General features: G+C 44.9%; 1 long non-coding RNA gene across 1 annotated transcript in view; it reads left to right on the forward strand.

Moving 5' to 3' along the window:
• Positions 1–3,678: 3,678 nt before the first annotated feature.
• LOC140428505 (uncharacterized) overlaps positions 3,679–20,318 on the forward strand; it is a 68,774-nt gene continuing 52,134 nt past the window's right edge. Inside the window, exons 1-2 of the long non-coding RNA XR_011948800.1 lie at positions 3,679–3,740; positions 13,127–13,370. This is a non-coding gene — a long non-coding RNA (uncharacterized lncRNA). The remainder of the gene's footprint in view (positions 3,741–13,126; positions 13,371–20,318) is intronic.

Raw genomic sequence — 20,318 nt, forward strand, 5'->3', positions numbered from 1 at the left:
GGTAAGGGAGAATGAGAGTATAGAGGTCAGGAGCTCAGATTTGACGTCGCAGAAGGGGGCCAGTGTTCAGGTAGGTGGTTTGAAGTGTGTCTACTTCAATGCAAGGGGTATACGAAATAAGGTAGGGGAACTGGCAGCATGGGTTGGTACCTGGGACTTCGATGTTGTGGCCATTTCGGAGACATGCATAGAGCAGGGACAGGAATGGATGTTGCAGGTTCCGGGGTTTAGGTGTTTTAGTAAGCTCAGAGAAGGAGGCAAAAGAGGGGGAGGTGTGGCGCTGCTAGTCAAGAGCAGTATTACGGTGGCGGAGAGGATGCTAGATGGGGACTCATCTTCCGAGGTAGTATGGGCTGAGGTTAGAAACAGGAAAGGAGAGGTCACCCTGTTGGGAGTTTTCTATAGGCCTCCAAATAGTTCTAGGGATGTAGAGGAAAGGATGGCGAGGATGATCCTGGATAAGAGCGAAAGTAATAGGGTAGTTATTATGGGAGACTTTAACTTTCCAAATATTGACTGGAAAAGATATAGTTCGAGTACATTAGATGGGTCGTTTTTTGTACAGTGTGTGCAGGAGGGTTTCCTGACACAGTTTGTTGACAGGCCAACAAGAGGCGAGGCCACATTGGATTTGGTTTTGGGTAATGAACCAGGCTTGGATTTGGAGGTAGGTGAGCACTTTGGGGACAGTGACCACAATTCGGTGACGTTTACGTTAAGGATGGAAAGGGATAAGTATACACCGCAGGGCAAGAGTTATAGCTGGGGGAAGGGAAATTATGATGCCATTAGACGTGACTTGGGGGGGATAAGGTGGAGAAGTAGGCTGCAAGTGTTGGACACACTGGATAAGTGGAGCTTGTTCAAGGATCAGCTACTGCGTGTTCTTGATAAGTATGTACCGGTCAGGCAGGGAGGAAGGTGCCGAGTGAGGGAACCGTGGTTTACCAAAGAAGTGGAATCTCTTGTTAAGAGGAAGAAGGAGGCCTATGTGAAGATGAGGTGTGAAGTTTCAGTTGGGGCGATGGATAGTTACAAGGTAGCGAGGAAGGATCTAAAGAGAGAGCTAAGACGAGCAAGGAGGGGACATGAGAAGTATTTGGCAGGAAGGATCAAGGAAAACCCAAAAGCTTTCTATAGGTATGTCAGGAATAAACAAATGACTAGGGACAGAGTAGGACCAGTCAAGGACAGGGATGGGAAGATGTGTGTAGAGTCTGAAGAGATAGGCGAGATACTAAATGAATATTTTTCATCAGTATTCACTCAGGAAAAAGATAATGTTGTGGAGGAGAATGCTGAGCTCCAGGTAAATAGATTAGATGGCATTGAGGTACGTAGGGAAGAGGTGTTGGCAATTCTGGACAGGCTGAAAATAGATAAGTCCCCGGGACCTGATGGGATTTATCCTAGGATTCTCTGGGAGGCCAGGGAAGAGATTGCTGGACCATTGGCTTTGATTTTTATGTCATCGTTGGATACAGGAATAGTGCCAGAGGACTGGAGGATAGCAAATGTGGTCCCTTTGTTCAAAAAGGGGAGCAGAGACAACCCCGGCAACTATAGACCGGTGAGCCTCACGTCTGTAGTGGGTAAAGTCTTGGAGGGTATTATAAGAGACAAGATTTATAATCATCTAGATAGGAATAATATGATCAGGGATAGTCAGCATGGCTTTGTGAAGGGTAGGTCATGCCTCACAAACCTTATCGAGTTCTTTGAGAAGGTGACTGAATAGGTAGACGAGGGTAGAGCAGTTGATGTGGTGTATATGGATTTCAGCAAAGCGTTTGATAAGGTTCCCCACGGTAGGCTATTGCAGAAAATACGGAGGCTGGGGATTGAGGGTGATTTAGAGATGTGGATCAGAAATTGGCTAGCTGAAAGAAGACAGAGGGTGGTGGTTGATGGGAAATGTTCAGAATGGAGTTCAGTTACAAGTGGAGTACCACAAGGATCTGTTCTGGGGCCGTTGCTGTTTGTCATTTTTATCAATGACCTAGAGGAAGGCGCAGAAGGGTGGGTGAGTAAATTTGCAGACGATACTAAAGTCGGTGGTGTTGTCGATAGTGTGGAAGGAAGTAGCAGGTTACAGAGGGATATAGATAAGCTGCAGTGCTGGGCTGAGAGGTGGCAAATGGAGTTTAATGTAGAGAAGTGTGAGGTGATTCACTTTGGAAGGAAAAACAGGAATGTGGAATATTTGGCTAATGGAAAAGTTCTTGAAAGTGTGGATGAGCAGAGGGATCTAGGTGTCCATATACATAGATCCCTGAAAGTTGCCACCCAGGTTGATAGGGTGGTGAAGAAGGCCTATGGAGTGTTGGCCTTTATTGGTAGAGGGATTGAGTTCCGGAGTCAGGAGGTCATGTTGCAGCTGTTCAGAACTCTGGTACGGCCGCATTTGGAGTATTGCGTACAGTTCTGGTCACCGCATTATAGGAAGGACGTGGAGGCTTTGGAACGGGTGCAGAGGAGATTTACCAGGATGTTGCCTGGTATGGAGGGAAAATCTTATGAGGAAAGGCTGATGGACTTGAGGTTGTTTTCGTTAGAGAGAAGAAGGTTAAGAGGAGACTTAATAGAGGCATACAAAATGATCAGAGGGTTAGATAGGGTGGACAGTGAGAGCCTTCTCCCGCGGATGGAAATGGCTAGCACGAGGGGACATAGCCTTAAACTGAGGGGTAATAGATATAGGACAGAGGTCAGGGGTAGGTTCTTTACGCAAAGAGTAGTGAGGCCGTGGAATGCCCTACCTGCTACAGTGGTGAACTCGCCAACATTGAGGGCATTTAAAAGTTTATTGGATAAACATATGGATGATAATGGCATAGTGTAGGTTAGATGGCTTTTGTTTCGGTGCAACATCGTGGGCCGAAGGGCCTGTACTGCGCTGTATTGTTCTATGTTCTATGTTCTAACTCCGTCCATCAGCTTCTGTCATCCCTAACAGAGAAAAAGAGAAAGAAACCCCCCCCCCCGCCCCCCAACAGATCTATCCCCCACTTCACTCCCGTTAACTAGACTAAGTCTCCGGCCTCGGTACTGGCGTCATTAGCTAGGTCCTCAGCAGGTACTCCTTATCCCCCAAGAACCAGCTACCCATCCTGGGGTGGTCCTCGAAGAAGCCGGGGATGCCCGACTGCCGACTTCCCATGCCCCAGAAGCCCTTCCACCAGGTTCACGTTTTTCAAAAGGAGTACTAATCGGTGCCAGTGTGACCACTTGCTGAATGACAGGAGGCCAGTGAAGAAGGTGCGGCTCCCGTTAATTGTACGGAAATAGGGCTTAAGTGGTGATAACTAGTTTCTCATCACGCGACAGCAAGTACCCGATCTCGCCTAAGGGAGTGGGCTGGTTGCATTGCAAACTGTTTGACGCCTGGCACGAATCTTGTTTTCGGCCTCTCCCGCTATTCACCGGCCTCATTTCATTCGAGCGTAACGAGGCCGGAGAATCCCACTCTCATCACATTTTTAAAAATAATTAGAAAGGCACTTGACGGATTAAGACCAACAGGACTGCGGATTAGGATCTGGGAAGTTTAGACCAGCACAGAGTCAGTGGGCCCAATGGCCTCCTTCTCTGCCCTAATGATTGTAAGGAACTCCGGGGATTGAAATAGTGGACAGTGTGTGGAGCTGAGTTGTCCTGAGGGAGGGTGTGAGGGCGGGACTTCCGGCTGTCAAAGGGGGTTGAATGAAACGCAGCTTCCTGGGGAATGTGGAGAGCGGATGGTGAGTGGAAAAGGCCTGTGAGAAGTGAACCCTGAAGGCGGCGGCAGCAGCAGCTGTAGACTTGCGGCAAGAGGAGAGCTCCCAGTCCCTTTCTGTGTCCTTGCTCTGTACTCCGCGCCTTTCTTTCCAATAAGCTGGAGCTCTGTGGCCGGGAGAGCGACAGCAGCTGAAGTGGCGCCACATTGTTGCCAGAGTGTGGCTACTTTGTTAGAGTTTAAACAGGAGTGTGCCGCGGCTTAAAGGCTCGAATGGGGGCTGTATGCTACCGTTCGGGGCTTTCTTTTAAATGGATACTGCAAAGAAACCCAGGGTTTTGTCTGGTTACAAAGTTTAACTTCACGTTTCAAAGGGAAGGTCGAAGCTCCAGTAAAGAGGCTGGATTGTGTGTCTGGGTTTGAGCGCTGGAAGGCCATAAGGGGCATTGATTCTATAATAATGCTATAAATGGTGAAGTACAGTTTGGAGAAGGTTTGAGATACTGAGATTATTTGTAGTGTGGATTGCAAAAACCTACTCTGAATAATTATGAAGGGCTGTGATTCAGTAGGGAAAGGTTATTGTGATTGGGGAGTGAAGGGTCATCAATTTAAAATTGTCATTAAGAATGAGATGGGGGGTGTTCAGAGAGATGTCTTTATGCAAATAATAATATTCTTTATTAGTGTCACAAGTAGGCTTACATTAACACTGCAATAAGTTACTGTGAAAATCCCCTAGCCGCCACACTCTGTTCAGGTACACAGAGGGAGAATTCAGATTGTCCAATTCACCCAATAGGCACGTCTTTTGGGACATATGGGAGGAAACCGGAGCACCCGGAGAAAATCCACACAGACACGGAGAGAACGTGCAGACTCCACACAGACACTGACCCATGTCGGGAATCAAACCCGGGTCCCTGGTGCTGTGAAGCAACAGTGCTAACTACTGTGCGATGACATATATATATATATATATATATATATATCCAAATAGCTGTCTTTGCTGTAAGCAACTTTTTCATTCCTTTAATTGGCATGTATCTTAAATTGCTTATATTAACATTAGGATTTATCCACAAATAAAATACCAACAAACTGCTATGCCCATCATATTCAAACAGGACAAATAAGAAATAAAAACATGGAGAGGATTAAGTTGCCTGGGCTTTGCTCCCAGATTAAAGTGTTTGGGGATTGCAGATTGGACACTTGTATGTCTGGTGTTGATAGTTGAAGGACAAGGATGAAGCAGGCAGGCAGCTATAAGCATTGGAGGTAGTAACATAATTATATAATAGTATTGGAGAAGAGGTGAGGGGAATGTATTTTGTGATCATGATTTTTGTTTTACCTATGCAAGGTAGAAAAGAAGCACTGTTAGGATTGAATCCAGAAAGGTGTGCACTTATTGTCCAAATATGTTTCAGGATTCTTTGCTTCTTTCTGAACGTAACTAATTGTTAATAGATGTACCCTGTATTGTTCTATATGATTCCAGCCTATCCACCTCAAATCATATTCAGTGTACCTTTATCATCACTGCAGACACACTGGTGGAAGTTGTAATTTAGACATTATTCCAGAGCAAAGTGAAGAGGGCAGGTTCCTACTACTTTGCTTTTGCACTACCTAGATACTTACAGGAATGGGAGTAGGCTTTTCTACCTCTTAAGCCTGTCTGTCATTCAGTGAGATCACGGCTGATCTTATCTTTATCCACCTGCCTTGGCTCCATATACCTTTAGCAATAATCTATCGATTTCAAGTTTAAAACAAGGGAGGATGGTGGTTAGTAGAGCACATACTTCTGCCACATGGTGCTAACTCAACAGTAAACTATCATAACATTTGTATACTTCCATCTGATCTTTTGTCCCCTAAAACCTGCCAGTAGAATTTGCAATCATGGGTTCTCCGCTAGTCCAGATGTATTATTGATGCTCTGAAACTTGAAAAGCTGAAAAAAGAAATCTTGCTTCATTTCACCGAGGAGGCTTCAGGCTACTACACATCCAATAACTTGCTCTGAAAACTCTGCTCTCAATTTGAAAGCTGAGTGAAAAATTGTACCACAGTAACAGAATTAGCAAAATTCTAAATCAACAGTGTTCGAGATAAAACTGTCCACACCATTCTTTTTTTTAAAAAATAAAGTGCATTTGGCCTGTCTCCCAATGTTAAAGGATCCTGTCTACAAAACAAAATCAAGGTTTGTATCCACAGCTTTGCCAATAATGAATATTTTGTCCTTGGACTATGCCCTACCTATGAATCAAAATTTGTTGAAATCTGCATATGGGTTTTTGATGCATTATTTGTAGTCTCACAGGTGCGGAATCATTACCTCTGCCCAGCTTCAGTGGCAGAGTTAATTATTAATAGTATATACTGGGCGGCACGGCGGTGCAGTGGTTAGCACTGCTGCCTCACTGCGCCAAGGATCCGGGTTACTATCTATGTGGAGTTTGCACATTCTCCCTGTGTCTGCGTGGGTCTCATCCCCACAACCCAAAGATGTGCAGGTTAGGTGGATTGGCCGCACTAAATTGGCCCTTAGTTGGAAAAAAAAAGAATTGGGCACGTTAAATTTATTTTTAAAAATTAATAGCATATACTGTTTTTTACAGGAGAGAGGTTGACACCGTTTGTGAAGGAAGGTTTCCTAATTTCTCCTGAATGACCTGGTTATGTTTTATGCAGGCTCCCTCCAAGTTTATATCCATCAGACCTTTGAATTTTTTCAAACTCCTTAAAACCTCAGCTAGATCACCCCCTTATCCTTCCACATTTGAGAAATACAAGCCTAGTTAATGCAAGTTCTCCACGTAATCTAACCCTTGGAGCGTTGTTACTGTTTAAGTGAATCTGTGCTACCATCCTTCCAGGGCCAAAAGTCCTTTCCTAGAAATGTGTACATTACTTCCAGGGGCTTTTGGGAGCTGTGGCAAATTTTCCCTTTCTCTCATAAAGATTGCATTCCTTTAACCTTTTTGATTATATTTTTGAACCTGTCGACTGCATTTTCATGACCTGTGCAGATGGATCCCTTTGAAAATCCGCGGTTCCACCATTCAAATTGTATTCAGGTCTGTCCTTTCTTTGATCCAAAATGAATGACTTCACACTTGTTTGTGTTGCAATCCTCCTGCCACAGTTTTGCCCACCTTAATTTATGAAAGTATTTTAGAGATAGATTTATAGATAGCATAGATTTACGGTGACACCATCCTCTGTGTCATTGTCAAATAGAATATTTGGTTCTGTATTTTGTTATATAAATCATTTCTAGTATAGTGAATAGTTGATCCCTCAACATAGTTTCTTGTGGAACACTACTTGCTACTTCTTTCCAATTTGGCTGCATGTTTATTGATTTGTTATCTTCCACAGTTTAGTCAAAACCTAAACCAGGCTAAAACAAATTGCTTTCAAACCCATGAGCTTTAATTTTAGCTTTTGTCTCTTCTATATAGAACCTTGTCAAATATAGTTTGGAAGTCCAAGTAAACTGCATCCATTGATATTCCTCTCTCTCCCATTTCAGTTTTTCTCCTCAAAAAATTCAGTGAGATTATTTAGACATGACCTAGCCTTTACAAAAGCATGTTGGCTCTTTCTAATCCGTGCTCAGTCCTTAGTTATGGATTCTCAAAATGTAACTGAAATGAAAAATGAAAATCGCTTATTGTCACAAGTAGGCTTCAATGAAGTTACTGTGAAAAGCCCCTAGTCGCCACATTCTGCGCTTGTTCGTGGAGGCTGGTACGGGAATTGAACCGTGCTGCTGGCCTGCCTTGGTCTGCTTTCAAAGCCAGCGATTTAGCCCAGTGTGCTGAACCAGCCCCTGCACACGGAAGAGTTCTTTTGTTTTGAAGCACATGTATGGCTCCTGCTGTCTTCTGGACCACCTGAGCGAAGCTTGAATGAAATCTAGTTGTTTCAAAACAGGTGCCTTTGGTGCAATTATCTGATCAGACATGTACTTTATCTCTATGGTACATAGCATGGGAACTGTGTTGTCTCCAAAACCAATTTTTCACAACCAATGGATATATGTGAAATCTTTCTACATGTAGTTGGGCTCCCACTGCTATAAGACATGGGTTGGGCTTCCTCATTGCAGCTTTAGTTCTGCAGGTTCCAGACCTATTCTATTTTTAAAAAAATATTTTGTATTCTCCTTTTTCACATTTTCTCCCATATTTACACCCACCAACAATAAACAATAATCAGTAACAAATATGTCAATCCCCATATCAATAACAACGATCCCACCCTCCCATCAAACCCCAAACATTAGCCCGCATGTTAACATAAACACATGACAAAAAGGAATCAGGAATCACCCATAGTCACCATTAACACCTCCCCCCCCCCCCGCCCCCAACTAATGTTCGATGTTATCCAGTTCTTGAAAGTGCATAATGAATAATGCCCATGAATTGTAGAAACCCCCCCCCACGCCAGGGCACAGGCTGGAGAGATTGCTCTCCACCCTAACAGGATCCGCCTTCGGGCGATCAACGAGGCGAAGGCTACAACATCTGCCTCCGCTCCCGTTTCCAACCCTGGCTGGTCCGACACCCCGAATATGGCCTCCCGGGGGCCCGGGTCCAGTTTCACGTGCACCACTTTAAAAATTACCCTAAAAACCTCCTTCCAGTAATCCTCTAGCTTTGGACAGGACCAAAACATATGAACGTGATTAGCGGGCCCTGCCCCGCTAAGTACACGCACATCTCCCACTCCCTCAAAGAATCGGCTCATCCTCACTCTCATGTATGCCTGTATACCACCTTCAGCTGTATCAGCCCCAACGTCGCGCACGAGGTGGAGGCATTCACTCTCCAGAGCATCTCACACCAGAACCTCTCCTCCATATCCTCTCCCAACTCTTCCTCCCACTTTGCTTTGATCCCTTCCAGTGGTGCCTTCTCCTCTTCCAAAATAGCTCCGTAAACCGCAGACACTACCCCATCTCCAGTCCCCCTGTCGTCAGCACCTCCTCCAGCAATGTGGAGGCCGGCTCCCCGGGGAAGCTCTGTATCTCCTTTCTGGCAAAATCTCGAACCTGCATGTATCTAAACATTTCCCCCTGCTTCAGCCCATACTTCGCTTCCAGCTCCTTCAGCCCTGCAAATCGACCCCTTCCAGACCTATTCTGATGATGTCCATGCTGACCAGTAAGTAATACAGGACTGAATGGTCAGGCTGAGAACTAGATTTATCCATGGACATGAAAAAGATTTATGTCCAGTGGTTGTGTCTGTTTACCAATGGTGACACTATGGCCAAGCATTTGGGTACATGTCCTTGATCATTTTAGTGTTTCTGTTTCACACAAACCCCTGAATTGTTCGGGGCTGATCTGACTCCGGACCAAAGCAAAATGAGATTCCGTCCTGCAAGCAGTCGCTCTGGCACTACTTTAGTTTGACACTAAACTGTTTGGAACAGCAGTTGCATTTCCTAGCATTAAAAAGCAGTTGCATTTCCCAGCATTTTGCCTTTCCTTACATTTTGCTTTTCTTGAATATTTAAGTAATAGAACTAATTAAAGTTTGAATGCAGCAGCTAATGAAAGGGAATGTTTCAAATATGTTGAGTTTTAACTTCCATACAAAGCAGTGTACACAGTCACACCTTTCATTTTTGTTTGAGAAATCTTTCCAGTTTCTCCAATGTTAAAAACCATTTTCAACTTGGGGTGCATTCTCCGTCACCGCATCATTCTTTATTGTATGTCTTTAGCTCTAACCCATTTCAGCCAGCCATTATTTCCTTTTTTTCATTAGCACTTGGTTCCACTTTTGATACACAATGTTCTCCTTTCTGTGTCACTTCAGGTTATTGTATTTTAAGAGAGATGATGTGACACCTGGATGGGAACTGTTCATTCTGCTCTTTTGGTTTTTATGTTCTTTAGTCTATAGGCTTGCAAGTAATCCCAATTTGCAAATGAAAAGCAGTGTGTCAGACAGATCATATCGTGCAAGGAATACAAATAATACACCATTGCCAATTTGAACTTTCTATTGCTTTGCAATAGTTGCATAATGACTTGGCGGATAAATCTGATCATCTGCTGCTTCTCAGCTCTTGGAACAGTCGCAGTTCCCTCAAGGACAATTTAATCAAAACCTTTGCAAAAAAGTGCAGCATCGTCCACTTTTATATTAATTTAATAATTTTTCTGAAAGAATTCCCAACGGCAAATTTAATCTTTGCAAGTCCTCCTATGGTGACTTATTTGGCTTATCCACTGCTGGCATCAAAAAAAGAGAGGAGCGGTATCATTTATACACAACTGTATTTGGATTTGGTTACAAAATAAATGACTTGAGACAAGGTACACGATGACCAGTTTATAATATTCGTACTTGTAAGCTTCTGAAATCAAAATGTAAATTGGGAATTCAATAAATTAAACTGAACACTTTTTTTATTGTTTAATTTCATGTCCGCTAGAAGCAATGATCCTCTTCCATGTCGGTGAGCAAGACTGATGTGACATTGACGAGGGTATTCAATTTTGCAAGTGCCACTAGACCATTCTCCTTTAAACTGTTTGTGCGGAAATTATCTTCCTCAAGTGCTGGTTTCAGTTATCTCTAAGCAATTTCTCTGCCACTGCACTGTTTTCATGACTTCAACTGAAATGCCCATCTTAATAATGTGCTACCCGATAAGTCCAGGCTCTAGGCAATACCAGTGTGAGAATCTTTTGTAGGGTTATTACAACTGATTATTCTACATCAGGGGAGGCGATGATGTAGTGGTATTGTCACTGGACTAGTATTCCAGAGTCCCAGGGTACTTCTCTGGGGACCTGGGTTTGAATCCCACCATGGCAGATGCCGATAAGTAACAGGGATTAAAAGTCTAATGATGACCATGAAGTCATTGTTGATTGGCATAAAAACCACCTCATTCACTAGTGCCCTTTTCGGGAAGTAATCTTCCATCCACACCTGGTCTGGTCTACACGTGACTCCAGAAACCCAGCAATGTGGTTGACTCTTAAAATGCCCTCCGAAATCGCCTAGCAAGCCACTCCATTCAAGGCTGGTTAAGGATGGGCAATAAATGTTGGTCCAGCTAGGCGATTGAATTTTTTAAAAAAATTGCTTTGAGACTAAATCTGAAAAAAAGGAAACAAACACCAGTGAAGAAACGTGCACGTGCAAAATAAAGGAAAACTTGTGCTCCTGGGTTAAAATGGCCACAGGTCTATAATCCAACAGTTTGCTGAATATTAGACTGAAATTAGCTGATCACAGTGCTTAACCTACAATCCATTCAAGTGCCGACAGAAGATCTCTGATTGTTATGCCGACCACTAAAGAGAACGACTGCCCTTAATTCCATACTTTGAGTCAGTCGACAGAAAGATTTGGGGTGTTGCTATACAAGGCTGAAGAAAAGGACTTTTTTGAGTTCACCAGTTTCACTCTGATGATACAGAGCTGGTGGAAAGTAAAAAACCAAGGAGTCGTCACCAGTGGTTGTCTTGCTACCAGAAGGTCATTTGATTATGCTCAGAAAGTTGTGAAGATTCACCCTGATGGGGTCTGGAGAAGAAATCCCAGGAGGGCTTTGGGACTTGTACAAACTTGTACACCTTCCCACTGATGGTGCAGTGCAATGTATAAATGTATATGTTTCTCAGCTGTATTCATTGTTGATGAGGAAAATACATTTTGTGCTTTAGTGTATTAGTTGTTCAACAAGTAATGTTTAGTTGATGTTGATTTAGCTTGTTTGTCACAGTAAAAGTCTTAAGATTTGAAAATTTTTTGTGGGATTCCTTTGTGTTGGTCACTGGGAATTTCATATCTCTTTTACGGTCTTCACAGGGATAGTAATGGGTGGCACAGTGGTTATATTACTGGAACTGTAATCCAGAAGCCAGGGTAATGATCTCGAGACCTGAATTTAAAACTCATCATGCCAGCTGGGGAATTTAAATTCAGTTCATTAAGTAAATCTGGAATTTAAAAAAACTAGTTTAGTAATAATGACCGTAAAACTATGGATTGTTTTTTTTTCAAAACCTCCAGATCTACCAATGTCATTAAGGAAGGAAATCTGCCACCATTACCCGATCTGCTCTACATGTGATTCCAGACCTACAGCAATGCCCTTGATAATTTATCTTCCACTCTGTCCAGTACCTCTGAAATGATTAAGCAAGCCATTCAGTCATATCATAAATGTAATTGGGCATAGGGTATAAAATCTGGCCTTGCCAGTGGTGTCCGCGTCCTGTGATTTTTTAAAATATGTCCAAATGGATGTAGAATTTCCAATTTTCAGGGGAAAATTGTTGTATTGGAGTTTTCTGTCTGAATCAAATAAAATGTTTATTGCTCTTTCGGATTCCTGAGTAAACAGGGTGAGTGACTTTTGTGAATTGGAGTGTCATCCAGCAGGACTGTCTATTCAGACATGGATGTGAACTATCTATGCCTTTTATTTTGTCAATTTGAAAAGACCGGTTGTAAAATTGCCTATAAAGTATACAAGAAAGAAATCTTGAAATTAATATTGGTTTTCAACACTTTCTATTGTAAATGCCAGCACACTTTCTCTCTCTGGGCTGGATTCTCCGGCGTCAAGATGTTCCGTTTTGCCGGCAGCCCAGGAGTTTCCCAACGGTGTGGGGCTGCTCCACAATGGAAAACCCCCATTGACCAGCCAGCGAAACGAGCATCCCGCTGGCATTCTGAACCAGAAATCTGGCACAGTGGGTCTCTCTCTCTCTCTCTCTCTCTCACTCTCTCTCTCTCTCTCTCTCTCTCTCTTTCTTTCTCACCCCCCCCCCCCCCCCTCTCTCGGAACCCTTGAAAATATTTATGCGTTCCCATATGTTCCTATTCTAACATTTGGGGGCTGGTTTAGCTCAGTTGGCTAGACAGCTGGTTTGTGATGCAGAGCGAGGCCAGCAGCACGGGTTCAATTCCCGTACCAGCTGAGGTTATTCAAGAAGGCCCCATCTTTGCAATCTTACCCCCTCGCCTGAGGTGTAGTGATCCTCGGGTTAAATCACCACCAGTCAGTTCTTCCTCTCCAACGGGAAAGCAGCCTGTGGTCATCTGGGACTATGGTGACTTTACATGTTGATTCAAAGTTATTGCAAAATGTTTTTTTTAATTAACGTAGCAACATTACAACACACATTGAGTCAGTAAAAGTGAAATCTGGCAACGGACAGAAAACAATTGACTGAGCTTTATTGAAGTCCAGCGATCCCAGTTGGAAAATGCATGCATCAACTGAGAACAGTATATTTTGAAACATTGAATTTTAAATGAACACTGATGGATTATGGCTTTTATAAATGTTAGATCACATTCATTAACCATTTATCATTGACTATGCTTTTTCTGACTTTTTCCCACTTAGGTACGTAACGTGGCAGAATAAAACTAAAATATTAGACAACTATAAACGGCTTCCAGAAAGACACTTGTGTTAATTCAGCAACTACAGCAGAAGAATGGCTACAGAGTTTGATCTGTCACCTCCAGAAATACCAGAACCGACCTTTTTTGATAACGTTCTACGCTATGGCTTGTTCCTAGGGGCAATTTTCCAGATTATCTGCATATTGTCTATCTTATTACCCTCGCCGAAGTCACCAGAGCCAGTAAGAACATACTCACTCACTTTTCTTCCTAATCTGAAAAAAGATGATATTCCTGTTTTGAAGGGGAGCGAGGAGCCATTATTGGTTATAGTTGTTGTTGACATACTCTAGTAATGGGTATACTGTAGAAACTTTTCATCTTTAAATACATAATCTTGCATTAAATTGAAAAATCTAACAATTTAAATGTTCATCATATTTGATTTAACATATGGAAATTAAGTATATTTTCATCATTTTGCGAAGGTGATGGGGCCGTGTGAGGGTGCAATGTTTTCTTTGATAGGCAGAAGTAATTTTGGGTGGGATTTCTTCCCACTTGTCTGAACCTGCTGTGACTTTTTTTAAATTTAAAGTGCCCATTTCTTTTTTTCCCCAACCTAGCGTGGCCAATCCACCTACCCTGCACATCTTTTGGATTGTGGGGGTGAGACCCACGCAGACATGGGGAGAATGTACAAACTCCACACGGACTGTGACCTGGGGGCCAGGATTGCACCAGGGCCTTGGCGTTGTGAGGCAGCAGTGTTAACCCCTTCACCGTCAGAATATGCCCTCTTTTTTTTTATTGCTCTTGCTTCCATCAGCAACACCATTGGCAACATGAGAATGGAGGAAAACCAGCTGGAGTGCTGAACCCTATCCTGTCGCTGCTGTTTTTGCACAATGGCGCAGGCAGTAATGGGGACAGAAGAAGATTTTGGCAGTCATTTTTTTATCCCATCCTTAAAGTTACAAAGCCAATGCACTGAGTGGACAGGGCAAGCCCTTAATCCATCTCATTGCTTGCTCCAAAAACCAATACAAATTGAATCCAATTCATGGCCTCCACAAGAGACACAAATAAGATCCAAGCTGACAAGATAGTCAGTACACCTCATCTTGGCTTGATCTGACGTTCAACCTTGGCCAAAAACGGGCAGCAAGGTGGTGCAGTGGTTAGCACTGCTGCCTCACGGCGCTGAAGTCCCAGGTTCAATCCCGGCTCTGGGTCACTGTCCGTGTGGAGTTTGCACATTCTCCCGTGGGTTTCGCCCCCACAACCCAAAGATGTGCAGGGTAAGTCGATTGGACACGCTAAATTGCAGAAGGTCTTCCTCCTCTATTCTCTTCCTGATTGTCAACCTAAACACCACCTGTTTTTAATTAGTAATCTAGTGGACACTTCCCCCATCCCTCCTTTATATTCCCCAATAAGGAGGAAGTTTATCTGTGACCTGCTAACATGATTAGTGGACAGGTAATGATTAGTTTGATCAGAGGCCTGGGAGAAGGGTTGCACCTCAACTGTTCAGTAAGAAAAGCAGAGTGGCGAGAAGAAACTTAATTCATTCCCTACTTTTCTTTTATAAATTTAGAGTACCCAATTAATTTTTTCCAATTAAGGGGCAATTTAGCGTGGTCAATCCACCTAGCCTGCACATCTTTGAGATGTGGGGGTGAAACCCACGCAAACACCGAGAGAATGTGCAAACTCCACACGGACAGTGACCCAGAGCCGGGATCGAACCTGGGACCTCGGTGCCGTGAGGCAGCAGGGCTCACCCACTGCGCCACCGTGCTGCCCGTCATTCCCTACTTTCATGGGATCAAAGGCAAAGAAACCACCCAAACAGGACTGTGTTTGAAATATCCACATTTCCCAGCCCCCATGGCAGGGCCAGCAAGACATGGGAATCTCCGTTCACATCAGCGGGACTGGTAGATCCCACCAGTGTGAAGGGCTGGAAAATCCTGGCCCTCATTTCTGGTAATAAAAGGTTGTATGTAAATCAAGATAGGCATCTTGTGGTATATTAAACAATGTTTAAAGTATTTAGTTATAAATTATTTACCAAAAGTGTTATTTTTGGTACATATTTGAAGAGGATTGTAAATTCTTCTCGGCCAATATTTGTCTTGGCACGATTAAAGCTACCTGAGTTTTCCACATAGTACCAGCTGGAATTGAAAATAATTAATTCACTTGCTGCCTGCCAGTTAGGGAATATTGCACTTTCATTGAATGTGAATGTAAAGTTACATGGACCCAGGAGTTCACAGACCCTTCGTCAAGTTCTAATTTAGTATATTTATAATTACATCCCCAGACGAGCGAAATTCATTCTCAGCTAAGTCTCTTTATGCATGATGTGGAGATGCTGGCGTTGGACGGGGATGAGCACATTAAGAAGTCTTACAACGCCAGGTTAAAGTCCAACAGGTTTGTTTCAAACACTAGCTTTCGGAGCACTGCTCCTCGGAAGGAGCAGTGCTCCGAAAGCTAGTGTTTGAAACAAACCTGTTGGACTTTAACCTGGTGTTGTAAGACTTCTCTTTATGCAGTGAGGGAAAAAATAGACACCTGTTTGCAACTGAGCAAGTAGTGTTATTACGTGTGGAAACATTCAACCCCTATAGATTAACCATCCCACCTGAAGGAGGGTGAAGAGAATTGGTGATACAGCACAACCATTTAAAAAAAAATCTTCCTGCTTTGAGTTGATATTTAAATTCAGTATAAATTGATAGTTAACAAACGTTATTGATGAATGTGAGGAAATTAAACATAAGAATATGGTGAACCTTTCAATCAAAGGAAGAGTTAATGAGCAGAGCAGGGAAGAGTTGCAGCAAGCATTGAAAGTAACTTTTCCTTAAAAAGGAAACACAAAAGGAAAATATCCTTGAATGAAGTGGAAGTAAGTCCATGTTGGTTTACAGGATGTGGGCGTCGCTGGCTAGGCCTGCAAATATTGCTCATCCCTAGTTGAACTTCATAAGGTGGTGGTGAGCTGCCTTCTTGAACCGCTGCAGTCCTTAAAGTGTAGGTACACCCACAGTGCTGTTAGGGAGAGAGCTCCAGGAACTTGACCCAGCAACAATGAAGGAATGACGAAGTTCCAAGTCATGATCAGGATGGTGTGTGGTTTGGAGCTATACTTGCAGGTGGTAATGTTCCCATGCACCTGCTGCTGCTGCCCTTCTAGATAGTAGAGATTGTGGGCTTGGCAGGTGCAGTTGAAGGAACCTTGGTGAGTTGCTGCAGTGCATCTTGTAGATGATGCATACTACTGTGCATCGGTGGAGGGGGGACTGGAAGATGATAGATAGGGTGCCAATCAAGCAAGCTGCTTTGTCCTGGATGGTGTGGAAAGAGTGTTGTTGGAGCAGTACTCAACCAGGCAAGTGGAGAGTATTCCATTACATTCCTGTCTTGGCACTAGGTTGATTCACGGTATGGAGGGATTTTCTTATGAGGAGAGGTTGTATAGTTTGGGCCTGTACTCATTGGCATTTAGAAGAATGAGGGGTGACCTTATGGAGACATATATGTTTCTCAAGGGGCTTGACAAGGTAGATACTGAGAGGTTGTGTGAGAGTCTCGGACCAGAGGGCATAATCTGAGAGTAAGGGTTTGTCCATTTAAAACCGAGATGAGGAGGAATTTCTTCTATGGGTAGTGAATCTGTGGTCATTAAGTACGGTCAGGGCTAAGATAGACAATTTTTTAGTCCATAAAGGAATCCAGGGTTATGGGGATAATGTGGGGAAGGAGAATTGTGGATTACGATATCGGATCAGTCATGATCTCACTGAATGGCAGACTCGATGGGCCAAATGGCCTACTTCTATCGTTTATGGTCTTAACGTTAGGAACGTTCTCCTACCTTGCATCAACTGGTGGAATCAGCAATAGCTAAATTATACAGATTAAATGCCAGTTTTCTGATGAATAAATTAACCAGTTTCAGCTGAACATTGCTCTGCTGTTAAGGAAGTGAAAATCTGCCATCTGCTCTTATTGCAGTTAGTTTACTGTGTCACTGAGGGCAGGACTGATTCAAAGCAGTGAAATTGTCTGCACCGTTTACTACCTGAGCTCAAACTAATGGCATTGGGCGAGGTACCCACTGATGACTGGCATTTGTGAAACTACACCGCGGCAAGAAATCGGTGGCTTCAGTGAGAAAACCCAAACAAATAAGAAAATGGAAGAGGCGAAACATGGGGCGGGGGTAGGAACTTGCATAGGTACCAAGGGAGGAAACCAGGTGCTGCTGCATTAAAATGACCAAAGCACATTATTTCCACATCAAGTTCTGTAATTATATAAGCACTTTACATTGGTTATCGTGAGTGTATTAATATGTTACCATGATTTGCTCACAAACTAGTGGGCATTAAAAGTGTGAAGTGTCAAAACAGACTCTGTAAACGGTTGAAAGATTTACTTTCTGAACTAAATTTGTTCTAATTCCAGATTAAAGGACACGGCTTGTAAACTGCTATATGTTAGACTTGACCAGGCTGCCCTAAGGCAGGACCGCACATCCAGTTCCTGTAAAACTTCACCACACTAATGAAAATGAAAATTGCTTATTGTCACAAGTAGGCTTCAATGAAGTTACTGTGAAAAGCCCCTAGTCGCCACATTCCGGCGCCTGTTTGGGGAGGCTGGTACGGGAATTGAACCGTGCTGCTGGCCTGCCTTGGTCTGCTTTAAAAGCCAGCGATTTAGCCCAGCGATTTAACTAATTACTAAACATAGGAACAGGGGCAGGCCATTCAATCCCTCCGAGCCTGTCCTGTCATTCAATGAGATCATGGTTGCTCTGTGGCCTACCCCATATACCTACCTTTCACCCATATCCGTCAATATCCTTGCTTAACAAAACTCTATCTATATCCGATTTGAAATTAACAACTGTTCTCGCGGTTTGTGGGAGAACAATCCAAAGCTCTACCACCCTTTGAGTGAAGATGTTCTTCCAAACATCTCTCCTGAATCATAGAATTTAGAGTGCAGAAGGAGGCCATTCGACCCATCGAGTCTGCACTGGCCCTTGGAAAGCGCACCCTACCTAAGCCCATATCTCCACCCGATCCCAGTAACCCTACCTATCCTTTTTGGACACTTAAGGGAAATTTAGCATGGCCAGTCCACCTACCCTGCACATCTTTGGACTGTGGGCGGAAACCGGAGCACCCGGAGGAAACCCACGCAGACACGGGGAGAAAGTGCAAACACCGCACAGACAGTGACCCAATCCGGCAATCGAAACTGGGACCCTGGAGCTGTGAAGCTACTGTGCCCCCCCCCCCCCCCCCCCCCCCCCCCCCCCGTCTAGCCCTAGACAAACAAGAGGATGATTATGGACTTGTTGGTGCTGTGCCCATGTCAAAAGACTCCGGGCAGAATCTTCTGGTCCTACTGGCAGAGGAGGGCTTGGCGGGTGGGGGAACCTAACTTTGCAGGAGGCCAAATATCAGTTTACTGATGGCGGGGTGAACATTTCCAATTAAGTTCTTGGGACTTTAAGGGCAGGTCGAACTTCCTGACGAGCAATGCAGGAAGCTATTTTGAATGCATTGGCATGTTGAGCATGCTCTTAGAAGGTCACCTCACTGGAATTAAGTTTCCCCACCAGTGAGAAACTAGAACTCTCATATTTACCTGTCTGTCATCCAGACAGGGGTCTCACTAATGGGGGGGCATCCAGGCAGGGGTCTCTGTAATGGGGGACATCCAGGCATGGGCCTCTGTAATGCGGGGCTTCCAGGCAGGGACTTCTGTAATGCAGGGGCTTACAGGCAGGGGACTCTGTTACGCGGGACATCCAGACAGGGGTCTCTGTAATGGGAGGGCTACCAGGCATGGGTCTCTGTGATGGGGGCTTCCAGGCAGGGGTCTCTGTAATGAGGGGGCTCCAAGCAAGGGCCTCTGTAATGGGGGACTTCAGGCAGGGGTTTCTGTAATGAGGGGGGGGGGGCTTCCAGACAGGGGTCTCGGTAATGGGGGACATCCAGGCAGGGGTCTCTGTAATGGGGGGGGGGGTGCATCCAGACAGGGGTCTCTCTAATGGGGGGGCATCCAGGCAGGGGTCTTTGTAATGGGGGACTTCCATACAGGGGTCTCTGTAATGGGGGGCTTCCAGGCAGGGGCCTCTGTAATGGAGGGACTTCCACGCAGTGGTCTTTGTAATGGGGGGCTTCCAGGCAGGCGTCTCTGTAATTGGGGGTCTTCCAGGCAGGGGTCTCTGTAAAGGGGGGCTTCCAGGCCAGGGTCTCAGTAATGGGGGCTACCAGGCAGGGGCCTCTATAATGAGGGGGCTTCCAGGCAGGGGCCCCTGTAATGAGGGGGTTCCAGTCAGTGGTGTCTGTAATGGGAGACTTCCAGGCAGGGTTCTCTGTAATGGGGGGGCTTCCAGGCAGGATTCTCTGTAATGGGGGGGCTTCAGGCAGGGTTCTCTGTAATGGGGGGGCTTCCAGGCAGGGGTCTCTGTAATGGGGGGGCTTCCAGGCAGGGGTCTCTGTAATGGGGGGCTTCCAGGCAGGTGTCTCTGTAATGGAGGACTTCCAAGCCGGGGTCTCTGTAATGGGGGGGGCTTCCAGGCAGAGGTCTGTAATGGGGGTCTTCCAGACAGAGGTCTATGTAATGGGGGGGGGGGCATCCAGGCAGGGGTCTTTGTAATGAGGTTGGGGGTGGGGGTCTGGACAGGGGGCCTCTGTAATGCGGGGGCTTCCAGGCAGGGTTCTCTGTAATGGGGGGTGATTCCAGACAGGGGTCTCAGTAATCGGGGGCTTCCAGGCAGGGGTGTCAGTAATGGGGGGCTTCCAGGCAGAGGTGTCTGTAATGGGGGGGAGGGGCTTCCAGGCAGGGGGTCTCTGTAATGGGGGATTTCCAGGCAGGGGTCTCTGTAATGGGGGGCTTCTAGAAAGGGGTTTCTGTAATGGGGGGTCTCTGTAATGGGGGGGACTTTCAGGCAGGGGTCTCTGTAATGGGGGGACTTCCAGGCAGGGTCCTCTGTAATGGGGGGGCTTCCAGGCAGGGGTCTCTGTAATGGGGGGCTTCCAGGCAGGGGTCTCTGAAATGGGGGGCTTCCAGGCAGAGGTCTCTGTAATGGGGGGCTTCCAGGCAGAGGTCTCTGTAATGGGGGGTTTCCAGGCAGGGGTCTCTGAAATGGG

Source organism: Scyliorhinus torazame, chromosome 8 (genome assembly GCF_047496885.1).
Source record: "Scyliorhinus torazame isolate Kashiwa2021f chromosome 8, sScyTor2.1, whole genome shotgun sequence".
Lineage (NCBI taxonomy): Eukaryota > Metazoa > Chordata > Chondrichthyes > Carcharhiniformes > Scyliorhinidae > Scyliorhinus > Scyliorhinus torazame.